General features: G+C 45.1%; 1 protein-coding gene across 3 annotated transcripts in view; it reads right to left on the reverse strand.

Annotated features, from left to right (window-relative positions):
- Positions 1–13,629, reverse strand: part of SCYL3 (SCY1 like pseudokinase 3) — a 164,764-nt gene that overhangs the window by 85,326 nt on the left and 65,809 nt on the right. The window lies entirely within an intron of this gene.

Genomic DNA, 13,629 nt, shown 5'->3' on the forward strand with positions numbered 1-13,629 from the left:
TACGCCACTGAGTACAAATGCAAATTAGGACAAGTACATGGTAAATAAAAAAAGACAGTTGCAGCAGCAGACACTGATGTAATTATAATAGTGGCAGAGATATATTCTTAGAAAAGCACATGAGAGAGGGCCCTGCTCGTTAGAGCTTACATTCTAAATTACTACATCACCATACTTAGAGACATCGGTGACAGGCAAGACTAAGGGCCAGATGCACTAAGCTTCAAAAGTGATAAAATGGAGAGTGATAAACAGCCAACCCATCAGCGCCTACCTGCCATGTCACAGGCTGTGTTTGAAAAATGTCAGACAGGAGCTGATTGGTTGGTTCTTTATCACTCTCCATTTTATCACTGTTGAAGATTAGTGCATCTGGCCCTAAATCATCAATAGTGTCTGGAACTATACAGCACACATGGCGGCTCCCCTTGACTGATTTGGCATACTTAACAGCACCCTTGCAGTAAGAAAAAATGTATATATATTTTTTCTTCTTTTAATAAAAAAAAAAAAAAGCCAGCTCCCCTGGACTGATACGGCACACATGGCGATGCCCCTGGCCTGATATGGCATACATGGAGCACCCCTGAAATTATGCAGCATACATGGCAGCACCCCTTGACTGATATGGCACACTTAACAGCAAACTTGCAGTAAGCAAAAAATTAAATACATTATTTTAATTAAAAAAAAAAAGTAAAAAAAAAGCCAGCTGCCGTGGACTGATACAACACATATGGCGGCACCCCTGGACTGATACGGCACACATGGCGGCACCACTGGAATTCTACAGAACATATGGCAGCAAAAGTGGAATTATACAGCACACATGGCAGCACCCCTGGACTGATACGGCACACATGAGGCACTCCCGGAATTATACGGCACACATGGCATAGTTGCCTAACTTTTAGATTTTCTCTCTGGGAGAAGCCTGGAGACCTAAATGGCAGGGTGGGGGATGCAGGGAGGAGGCTGTCACTAAGTCCTGCCTCCCATTCCATAAAACGCTGTGAATCGTGGGTCCGTGAAGAGGGGGATGGGCTCAAATGACTCAAAATGCCCCCCGGACAGCACGAATTTAAGCATTTGAAGTTGCAGGGAAGGGGGGTGCGGGTGCACCAAGAAGATTGCGGGACACTTGCCCATCATCCCGGGAGGCCGAGAGGGGCACCCGATTTTTGGGAGCCTCCCAACCATTCTGGGAGGGTAGGCAAGCATGATACATGGCAGCACCCTCATCACCTACTACCTCTGGTTTGAGACAGGCAGCCTGGCAGGTATTTGAAAAAGCAGGCAGTGGAGGCAGGAGAGGACACACAAACGAATCAATACTACAGTAACTCTGCTTAATCAGTGCTGGTTACTTACCAGTTACCACTGGTAGTCTTTTGCCCCAGCACTGCACACAGTGTGCACACTTTTTGCTGAGCACCAGGTCCACACACTTTGGCGGGCATCCACCTGTCTTGCCCCAGCACAGTTTGTGCATGTAGTAATGTGTGCAGTGACATCATGAGGCCCCATCGCACATTACACATGCAGGAGAAGGGGGGGCAGCAGCCAGTAGCTGGGCACTGTGCGTCACTGATGGACGGAGACAAGGAGGAGTGGAATTATGGACAGGAGGAGGCGGGCAACACTCTGGGCTCTTTGTTTATACAATGGAAGGAGGCGGATCCTCACAGGCTTGTTCTATGCTGTGGGAGTGAGGAGGAGGGGCTACACGGGAGGACTTATGAGGAGACGAGACAGCCGCAGCCACAGGGACTCTATGCCAGGGGTGGGCAACCAGTCAGACACACAGAGAAATATGTTTAGGGACACTGAAGAGCCATCATCATGCACATACATACATTTATACACCGCCACCCTCATACATGAATAAATTTACAACGCCACCCTCATACATACATTTACACATCACCACCCTCATACATTTACAACGCTACCCTCATACATACATTTATACACCGCCACCCTCATACATACATTTATACACCGCCACCCTCATACATGAATACATTTACAACGCCACCCTCATACATACAGTTATACACTGCCACCCTCATACATACATTTACAGATCACCACCCTAATACATTTATAACGCTACCCTCATACATATATACATTTATACACCGCCACCCTCATACGTGCATACATTTATACACCGCCACCCTCATACGTGCATACATTTATACACATGCCACACTCATACGTGCATACATTTATACACGTCCACCCTCATACGTACATAAATTTGTACACCGCCACCCTCATACGTGCATACATTTACACCACTACCCTCATACATAGAACGTTTAGAGAAAGGTTTGTCAGTCGCACAGAGGTAGATTTATTGTAACAAACGGGTGGACCCTCATAGCATAATTGATTAATTGAATACAGGTTGAGTATCCCGTATCCAAAATGCTCGGGACCAGGAGAATTTTGGATAACGGATTATTCCGTATTTCGGAATATTTTAATATTTCAATGATGTATTTTGAAGTATCTTGCATTTATGCTGTATAAACACATAATATACACACAAATATATTTTATTACCACATAAAATACACACAAACATATTTTAATTGTTCAAAAAACAAGGTTTCAAAACGTGAAACAAAATGTGTGTACTATCTCAGCACTGAATTTGAATGCCAAGCAATCATTGTCTTGCACATATATAGTGCCAGTTACATATCATGTCCCCAGTGATGCTGTTACATATGTCCCCAGTGAGTTTTTAGAAAAAAAAATATATTTTTTTCACTTTCTGGAATATCCGTATTTCGGAATAATTCGGATAACGGATATTCGGATACGGGATACTCGACCTGTATATGTAAATGCGAGGGTGTGCTACCAGAGGCACAGACAGGATATTTTAAGGAGGACAGAAAAGAGTGCCTTTTCTTGGTGCACCTAGAGAAATAATACTTAGTAAAACATCACTTTTATTGAGTTCATTTAAAATAGTTGCGAAGATATAAAAAGGACTGGACAACACGTAAGACAACAAATAGTGATTTTTAAAAAGGATAAGAATCCTCACCTAGCGGGACCCCACTACCCGTTATCACCGTTATTATTTATAATAGATATAGTGTGGCACGGAAGACTTGTTTATATTACCAAAGTCATGTAATGTGGATAAGTCAGGTTTGTAACTTTATCATATACAATGTATCACAATAGTCCTGAGGCTCACTTAGTGCAGCCACCAGCACGCGCTTGAACACGGATGTGATGCCGTTTCAGCGCTGCTGTTAGGCTTGCTGGAGCCAGTAGTTCCACAACCTGCGTTCCAACCGCAGAGCTGAGGTGTGCCTGTGTGCACTCCCTCGCTCATGTGGATCTAGAACAGGCAGGGACACACACGGCTCTGGCGCCAGAGACCGTGTCAGTGTACTGATTGGGGACCGTGTCCAACGGAAACCCCAATGTAGCCAACAACAAATATATATACAGTTTGTAAGTGGGGAGGGGAAAGTGGGGTATTAGACACACTAGGTGTGTAGTTAGTCGAGCGTACGCTTTCGCAAAAAAGCTTCCTCAGGACCCTCAGGGTCCTGAGGAAGCTTTTTTGCGAAAGCGTACGCTCGACTAACTACACACCTAGTGTGTCTAATACCCCACTTTCCCTTCCCCACTTACAAACTGTATATATATTTGTTGTTGGCTACATTGGGGTTTCCGTTGGACACGGTCCCCAATCAGTACACTGACACGGTCTCTGGCGCCAGAGCCGTGTGTGTCCCTGCCTGTTCTAGATCCACATGAGCGAGGGAGTGCACACAGGCACACCTCAGCTCTGCGGTTGGAACGCAGGTTGTGGAACTACTGGCTCCAGCAAGCCTAACAGCAGCGCTGAAACGGCATCACATCCGTGTTCAAGCGCGTGCTGGTGGCTGCACTAAGTGAGCCTCAGGACTATTGTGATACATTGTATATGATAAAGTTACAAACCTGACTTATCCACATTACATGACTTTGGTAATATAAACAAGTCTTCCGTGCCACACTATATCTATTATAAATAATAACGGTGATAACGGGTAGTGGGGTCCCGCTAGGTGAGGATTCTTATCCTTTTTAAAAATCACTATTTGTTGTCTTACGTGTTGTCCAGTCCTTTTTATATCTTCGCAACTATTTTAAATGAACTCAATAAAAGTGATGTTTTACTAAGTATTATTTCTCTAGGTGCACCAAGAAAAGGCACTCTTTTCTGTCCTCCTTAAAATACCCTCATACATACATTCATACACCGCCACCCTCATACGTGCATACATTTATACACCGCCACCCTCATACATACATACATATATATATATATATATACATTTATACACCGCCAGCCTCATACGTGCATACATTTATACACCGTCACCCTAATACATACATTTATACACAGCGGCCCTCATACATTTATACACTGCCACCCTCATACATACATAAATACATTTATACACCGCCACCCTCATACGTGCATACATTTACACCACCACCCTCATACGTGCATACATTTATACACCGCCACCCTCATACATACATACATACATTTATACACCGCTACCCTCATACGTGCATACATTTATACACCACCACCCTCATACATACATACATACATACATACATTTATACACCGCGGCCCTCATACGTGCATACATTTATACACTGCCACCCTCATACATACATAAATACATTTATACACCGCCACCCTCATACATACATTTATACACCGCGGCCCTCATACGTGCATACATTTATACACAGCCACCCTCATACATACATACACCGCCACCCTCATACGTGCATACATTTATACACCGCCACCCTCATACGTGCATACATTTATACACCGCCACCCTCATACGTACATACATTTATACACCGCCACCCTCATACGTGCATACATTTATACACCGCCACCCTCATACGTGCATACATTTATACACCGCCACCCTCATACGTGCATACATTTATACACCGCCACCCTCATACATACATACATACATTTATACACCGCCACCCTCATACGTGCATACATTTACACCACCACCCTCATACATACATTTATACACCGCCACCCTCATAAGTGCATACATTTACACCACCACCCTCATACATACATTTATACACCGCCACCCTCATAAGTGCATACATTTATACACCGCCACCCTCATACATACATACATTTATACACCGCCACCCTCATACGTGCATACATTTATACACCGCCACCCTTATACGTGCATACATTTATACACCGCCACCCTCATACATACATTTATACACCGCCACCCTCATACGTGCATACATTTATACACCGCCACCCTTATACGTGCATACATTTATACACCGCCACCCTCATACGTACATACATTTATACACCGCCACCCTCATATGTGCATACATTTATACACCGCCACCCTCATACGTGCATACTTCTGCAACGGGTGGGGGGGGGGCAGGACTACCCAGGGACACGGACTCGGGCTGCCGTCTACCACTGAGGCTGAGATGTACACTGAGTAACGAGGGGCCCGGCCGAATTGTGTGGGCGGCACTGGTGTGCTACACACCCGCCTGCATCTTTCAGCCTCAATGTAATCGGCCTCCCGTGAAACTTCCCGGTGAATTTAATAGCCAATCCGCCCCTGCCCACACACACAGCACCCAGTCAGTGACACACACAAAGCTCCCAGTCACTGACACACACAAGGCAGTCACCCATACAGCACCGTCACTGACACAGACACAAAGCAGTCACCCACACGCAGCACCCAGTCACATACACACACAAGGCAGTCACCCACACAGCATCCAGTCACGGACACACACACAGCTGTCATCCGCACATGGCAATCACGCACACACAGCACCAGTTAGTGATACACACTCACGGCAGTCACCCACACACAGCTCCGAGTCACTGACACACACAGCGTTAACCACTGTCACCCAGTCAGGGCCGGATATAAGTCTCAGACCGCCCCTAGAAACCAGATTATTTGCGCCCCCCCCCCCGGCTATTATAGGGAGGGAGTGTAGAGAAAGCAGAGCATACGAAGTACCTTCAGCAGCGCAGGTGCTGTAACTTCATGCGTGGGGCTGCATGTCTTCAGTGTAACTTTAACTGCATGGGACTGCATGTCTTCAGCTCCCTGGCAGTGCAAAGCTCCGTCTTCAGCATCAGGGCGGCTCCAGTGCTGTGTCTTCATTAGCAGACAGGCATCATAGGGCTGCCTCTCTCTTGCGCTGGGGATCGGGTGCCGAACACCCAGAGAGAGGCAGCCCTGTAATGTCAGTGACAGGAGTTTGTGCTTCTGGTGCCAAGGATCGAGTACCCATAGTCAGAAGTGCAAGCTCCTGTCACTGACAATACATGGGCCTAGTGGGAAATACGGCCCTGCACCCAGTCACTGACACACCCACACATCATGGCAGTCACCCACACACAGCACCTAGTCACTGACACACCCACACATGGCAGTCACACCCACACAGCACTCCGTCAGTGACACACACTCACAGCAGTGACCCACACACAGCACCTAGTCAGTGACACACCCACACATGGCAGTCACCCACACACAGCACCCAGTCACTGACACACACACACACACAGCAGTCACCCACTGTCACCTACACACAGCACCAAGTCACTGACACACTCACAGCAGTCACACTGACACACACCAGTTCCCCACACATGGCAGTCAGTCACACAGTCTCAGTCATTAAAACACATGCACTGCACAAACACACTTACATTACAAGCAGCTGGGGATCTGTAGTGGCTCCCTCTCTCTCTCACTGCTGACAGCACAGCAGCCCCTATGGATTCCATGTAGCTCCGCCCCCTTCTGGGTCCCGTGTACCTCCGCCCCCTTCTGGGACCGTTTAGCCCCGCCCCCTGTGCACAGTTGACTACCTCTTGGTATGGTAGCTACTGTTTAAAAAGAAGAGGGAGCGGAGCTGGCTTGGGAGGCTGTCGGGAGTGGGACTTAGGCTGTCCCGTGTAGCTCCGCCCCCTCTGGGTCCCGTGTAGCCCCGCCCCCTGTGCACAGTTGACTACTTCTTGGTATGGTAGCTATTGTTTAAAAAGAAGAGGGAGCGAAGCTGGCTTGGGAGGCTGTCGGGAGTGGGAGAGGGAGCTGGTGCAGGGGAAAAGGAGGAACCTACTGGTGCAGCCCCCAGAAGGAGGAACCCACTGGGGCTGATGTCAGGGGGGAGAAGGAGGCTGCACAGTGCACACAGCAAGATCGGGAGATGTGTGTGCACTGTGTCCCTGTGCGACCGCTGGCAGCACTGACTGACAGCTGCTGGCAGGTACACGGAGAGCTGCTGCTGCTGCTGCTGGAGGGGTGCTCAGCTCAGCTGAGCTAAGCTAATAAGAAAAGGCACAGAGCTGATAGCCTGCAGGGAACATGGACAGGCAGTGCTGGGCACCTTTCAAAAGCAAAGCACTTTTGAATATCCCGCCCAGTTCACTGACGTCACTGATTCTTCCCTCACCTCTGGCACTGCACAGAACTTATCAAACTACTTAAATAAAGCGGTGCCAGTGCGATTATTCACACACTCTGTCCCTCTTAACCCCATAACACCCCTTAGCTCCCCTGTATAACACAAAGAATGGTAATTGCCCTCCTGCTCACTAAACAAAACAGCTACTCGGGCAGGTCGGCCATGTTTGTGCACCCAAGTGAAACTTCTGTCCGTACTCCCCCTACTGGACACACTGCGCATGCGCAACAAGTTGAGCTCTCCTATCTTTATAATGGGGGACGTTTCACTAAATTATAAAAAAAAACTGTACCTATCTGAAAATCCTCAACCCCAAAAGGCACTCCACTGGGACAATATCTACCTAATAAAACAAACCCCAAGTCTCAATTGTTCCTCGACCCCGAGTTATGCCTTCCCAATAAACCCTCATAGACTAACATGGGTGACAAAGTGTCATTTCTCGAGTGTCAGAAAAAAACTGGCAGTTGGAAATTTAGATCACTCCCAATTGCTCATTTTTTAATATTTGGACCTGAAATTTGGCACGCAGCACCGGTTGACGATTCTACGCGTACATGCCAAATTTCAGCTCAGTACGCCCAGACACTTTTGAGGTGCAGTCCCTCAAACACCATGCCCCCATCCGAAAAGTTCCCTATGGGAAAAATCTGTTTGTTCGATTCAGCGTGCCCTTATAATATATATACATATACATACATATAATACATACATACATACATACACACACACACACACACACACACAAATGCGGTTTGTTGGTTGGGTGGCACCACTATCTAAACCGCCTCCGGGTGCCTCGTATGAACTTACGCCACTGACTCCAACTGAATGTCATGGGCCAGCTTGCATTAAAACTCAGGGGGAGTTGAAGTGAATTGCGCTGCTGTTTTAGAAAATAATAATAATATGAACACACTGGTTTGGCTGAATAAAGATAAATGCTGGACACACTGTTGCTTTTGGAAATTTTATATGAAAAGAGTAAATATAGATAATACATAAACATACATTTATTACATAAAAACAATACTAACAATATTTCATGAATTGGGATCCCAGTTATATAAGCTATGATGGCTTTTGCGAATTTTCAGCAATATAGATTGTTTCAACAGAATTGTGCAAAGGTATGCATATAATGGTAGTTTGCAGTACCAAATAGGGGGAAAGGTCCACTTGAGGCAGAGTATGAATTTACTGCGTGTGGACTGACCGGTAAATTCAAATCACAGGGGATAGTGTGTAGTCACAGGTTTTGTATTATGCTCACCCTGGGGGATAGCACCTTCTCCGTGCTTGTTTGCGGGTGTCTCCAGCGAATTTTAAGAGAAGAGGATACCCAGATGGAATCCTACAGGAAGCATTAGATCATGTGGATAAAGTTAAAAGAGAAAACCTCCTGAAACCCAAGGAACAAGATAAAATAGACCATCTAACAAATAATTCAATTGCGTTCATCTCAAAATTTAATAATAAGTCCCAACAAATCAAGAAAATTGTACTGGAGAATTTTAAAATACTGTCTCATGACAAGATCCTACAAGGGGTCCTGACCAAGCCCAGGATTACCTTTAGGAGAAACAGAAATCTTAAAGATTACATATCTCCACGCTTACTACCCTCAATGAAACATGACACAATGTCTACTTGGATTCCCCCCAAACCAATTGGTAGCTACAAATGCAACAAGAATGTATGCTTGACTTGCAAATATATGTCTAACAAAAAGAAAATAATAACATCCACCCATAATAAACAAACCTTTCCATTAAAACAGTTTATCAACTGTGAAACAGCTTACTGTGTGTATGTACTGGAGTGTCCGTGCAAGCTCCAATACGTGGGTCGTACGACCAGGAGCTTGAAAAGTAGATTTAGGGAGCACAGGAATAACATACTAAAGAAAATACATAACCACAGCATCCCACGTCACTTTTCTGAAAAACATGGGGGGGACCCACTTGGACTGCTGGTTATGGGAATTGAACAAATCTTGAATACAAAAAGAGGAGGTGATCGCTTTAGGAAACTCTGTCCAGCAGAATCAGCTTGGATCTTTAAACTTGATACCCTGAGTCCTCAGGGATTAAATGAAGCCTTAGATTTCACATGTCTAGACTTAAATTCATAATTTCCCTAACCTCTAATAGTATACCACAATATGGATCTTTTTTATGTCTCTCATGGGCTGGAGTGACAGGGATCTACCCGGCATGCGCATTTAATTGTGACATCCCGGGTTTGCAGACCTCCCTTGCCCCACCCCCTGAGAGACATACTCCTAGGAAATTTAGGATTAACCCACTGTTATGGGACTCTTAGTAAAACATACAACATTAATGATGATGTAGTAGTGGAGGTGGTGATGCCTTGAAGATAGATAGAATGGTGCTCACCATAGAAATAAATCCTCTGAATATAGACTATATACCTCTAATGTATCTGATGGAACAAACTCTTTCTGCCAAACCCTACTCAGGACCATCATCTTTGTGGAGTGTGGACCTCACTTCATAAATAAATAAATAAATACATCTATGCATAAAATACAATTAATGAATATACTATCTAACTTGGTGGTTGCAATATACATGCTATGAGAATACAACCATCCCCCACTATGTCTCTGAAAAAACGCACCATCCCTCTGTATATAGATATATATGTACATATATTCTCTATTTGCTCTCTCTCTTTCTCTAATTTTATTACTAATTATCTAAATATATACTTAGACTATGATTTTTAATGAGGATCTTTCTTTGCTATAAATGCGTTATAAATATAGGAACACACCCCTATTGAACTCTCTCATAAGATCTAATGCTATAATAATGAATATGTGTGGATTCCAACAAATTGTATAGCAGATGTAAACTCCTACATTGCAGGTATCTACACATATATAGTATTTATCTGATCTCTATTTCCCTATAACTATACTACGAACTATTTAAATATATAAATTTATAAACCTCTAATAAACTACCTAGAGATTCTGTATTTGCAATTATTTTACAAATGGATGAATGAAAGCAGTCTCAATCTTCTCACATAATTGATGTTTAACTAATTAACAAATAAATGTATATATGGTACTGTATTTAACGCTAATTATTAATGTAAACATAGCTTGATGCGATTTATGACTATATACCATGTTTAATTTCCACCACATTTATTATTAACAACTGGCTATTTTATGCCTAAATTAGCTGTTGATATCATATCCAAGCTATATATGTTTGTGCATGGTTAATAAATATTTGTAAGCTATTTGTTCACTGGACGCACTGTATGCAATACAAATAGTTGTATATAAGATTTATTGGATACACTGTATGCAACATGACCTGCTACACTTGTTACTGGTTTTAATTCTCTGCTGAAAAGAAACATAAATTGGTCCAATTGATTATTTGATCAATTGGCTATTGAAGCAATGCCATGCCTATAAATAAAGTCTCCTCTAGAACACAGTCATTCGTCTTGAAAAATTTCCCAGCTGATTACGGGAACGAAACGCGTTGACGTCATCATCACATTTGAATTGGAGATCCACTCAGCAAACCCCCAGCTTGTTCCATAGCTGAAGCGCAGCCCGTTCCACGCTGCCGGCAATCAGCCGCTCCGCACTGACCGGGTCCCCCGCTGCACAGGCTCACCTTTGGCTCACCGCTGACTCTGCATTTGACCCCCAGCTGAAGTGCCAGCAATCAGCTGCCGGCAATCAGCTGTCCACCGCTCTCCACGCTACAGTGAGGAAAACACTATCTCACCACAGAGCGGAGTACTCCTTCCATCACCCAAGTCACTCCTTACGCCGCCGTGGTCAGGATGGTGGATCCGTCTCTGACTACAGGCAGGTCACACCGGTGTGCTGCCGAGAGGAGTGTCAGCTACATCTAGAAGGAACTCCATCCCTATAACAACTGGGACCGCTCGCTGGAGACCCCCGCAAACAAGCAAGGAGAAGGTGCTATCCCCCAGGGTGAGCATAATACAAAACCTGTGACTACACACTATCCCCTGTGATTTGAATTTACAGGTCAGTCCACACGCAGTAAATCCATACTCTGGCCAGTATTCAATGAGAAAAATTCGCTGTGATTTCTGGAGTCTGTGCTTTTCACGCGGTGGAGAGAGGTTTTTTTTCTCCAAAGGCGAGCCACCCTATTCAATGTGAAATATTCTCCGTCTTTCTAAGTGATTCTCGCCGTCTCTCTCCGTGTAGAAATTCTCCATCTTTTGATGGAGAGCTGGAATGTGAACTTTTGAACGTAAAGGTTTTTTTTTTTTAATTTTGGTGTCAAAAAATCAGGTTTTTTTTTCTGTGAAGGGCCATGTTATTTTTATTCATGTGCCTATAGCACATGAATATATATTTAATTAAAAAGAAAATATTTTTTTACAATTTTTTTTTTTTTTTTTACACAGTGCAGCCAGCAGGGGGCCGGAGCGCTCGAGCCGCTCATTAGATATTCATATATTCACTGCACCCGATGCACGTTCGGGTACAGTGAATACTGGGCCCCCCGCTGGCTATAGGGGGGGCAGCCTGTGCTGCCTGGGTCCAGGGGAGCCTTGCTCCCCTCCCCATATCCCCTACAGCAGCCAAGAGAGACTTTAATCTCTCTTGGCTGCTACGTCCCCCGGCTCCCTGACAGCTCCCTGCCGCGGACGCTCGTCCGCTGCAGGGGTTAAGACTCGCCGCGAGTGGCGGCGAGTCTTTAACACGTTGAATAGGGGGAGCAGGAGGCTCCGGAACACGGAGAGTGCATGGCGAGAGAAAAAATCTCTCGCCATGCACGGAGAAAATTTCTCATTGAATACTGGCCTCTGCCTCAATTGGACCTTTCCCCCTATTTGGTACTGCAAACTACCATTATATGCATACATTTGCACAATTCTGTTGAAACAACCTATATTGCTGAAAATTCGCAAAAGCCATCATAGCTTATATAACTGGGATCCCAATTCATGAAATATTTTTAGTATTGTTTTTATGTAATAAATGTATGTTTATGTATTATCTATATTTACTCTTTTCATATAAAATTTGCAAAAGCAACAGTGTGTCCAGCATTTATCTTTATTCAGCCAAACCAGTGTGTTCATATTATTATTATTTTCTAAAACAGCAGCGCAATTCACTTCAACTCCCCCAATTTTATTTTTTCTAAAGTGAGTCTAGACGGGCTCACAGAAGTGCATGCTGCAGCTGTAAAACTTTATTACTTTACTTAGTTCATTTGAACTTAATCAAAACTACTGAGCGCAAGGAGGTGTGTCTCGGAGCGGTTCATTCTAGCTCCGCCCCGATCCACACTCACCCTCTGTTGCATTAAAACTCAAGTAGATGGCTTAGACCAGGGGTGTCAAACTCAAATTCATCGGGGGCCGCATCAGCAGTTTGGTCACCCTCAAAGGGCCGGTCCCCCAAAAAGTACAAATGACAGAAAACTTCTACAAGGTGTACTTAAAAGCAGTATGAAACAGGACATGCATATAACAATAATGCGATAACAAAAATGGTGGGCCATCAAACACAGAGCTATGCTGCAAAAATTTAATTCCACATCAGGTACCAATTATATTGAGGTGCAGGGTTCAGTGGTAGACCGGGACAGAAGGTACAGAGCTGCCTTAGGGATGCTAGAGGAGGTGACACCATTTTGGGAAAGACATTTTAATGTGGGCTAGCAAGATAGACACGCAGTGACTAGAGGAGAGCATGGCCTGGTGTGTAAATGTCACCCTCAGTGACAGAGATCCCCACATACAGCGACCAGCCAGAGCTATACACTACTAACCTATTTCAGTCAACCGCCTCGCACACACGGTTACCGCTACTACCAGCAGGCCAGCACGGATCGCCAGCTGCGTGACGTCCCAGTCCCAGCAACCAACCCCACAGCTCCGGCGAGCGAGCGAGTGCGCGCGGGGTGGGTGAGAGGAGGTGGCCTAGGCAGGAGCTGGGACACACTGCCCCTGTGTGCTATCTCCTTGCGTGGGCCACATGACGAGGTCTGGCGGGCCGGATTTGGCCCGCGGGCCTTGTGTTTGACACCCGTGGCTTAG

Source organism: Crinia signifera, chromosome 8 (genome assembly GCF_055691185.1).
Source record: "Crinia signifera chromosome 8, ASM5569118v1, whole genome shotgun sequence".
In the NCBI taxonomy this organism is placed as follows: domain Eukaryota; kingdom Metazoa; phylum Chordata; class Amphibia; order Anura; family Myobatrachidae; genus Crinia; species Crinia signifera.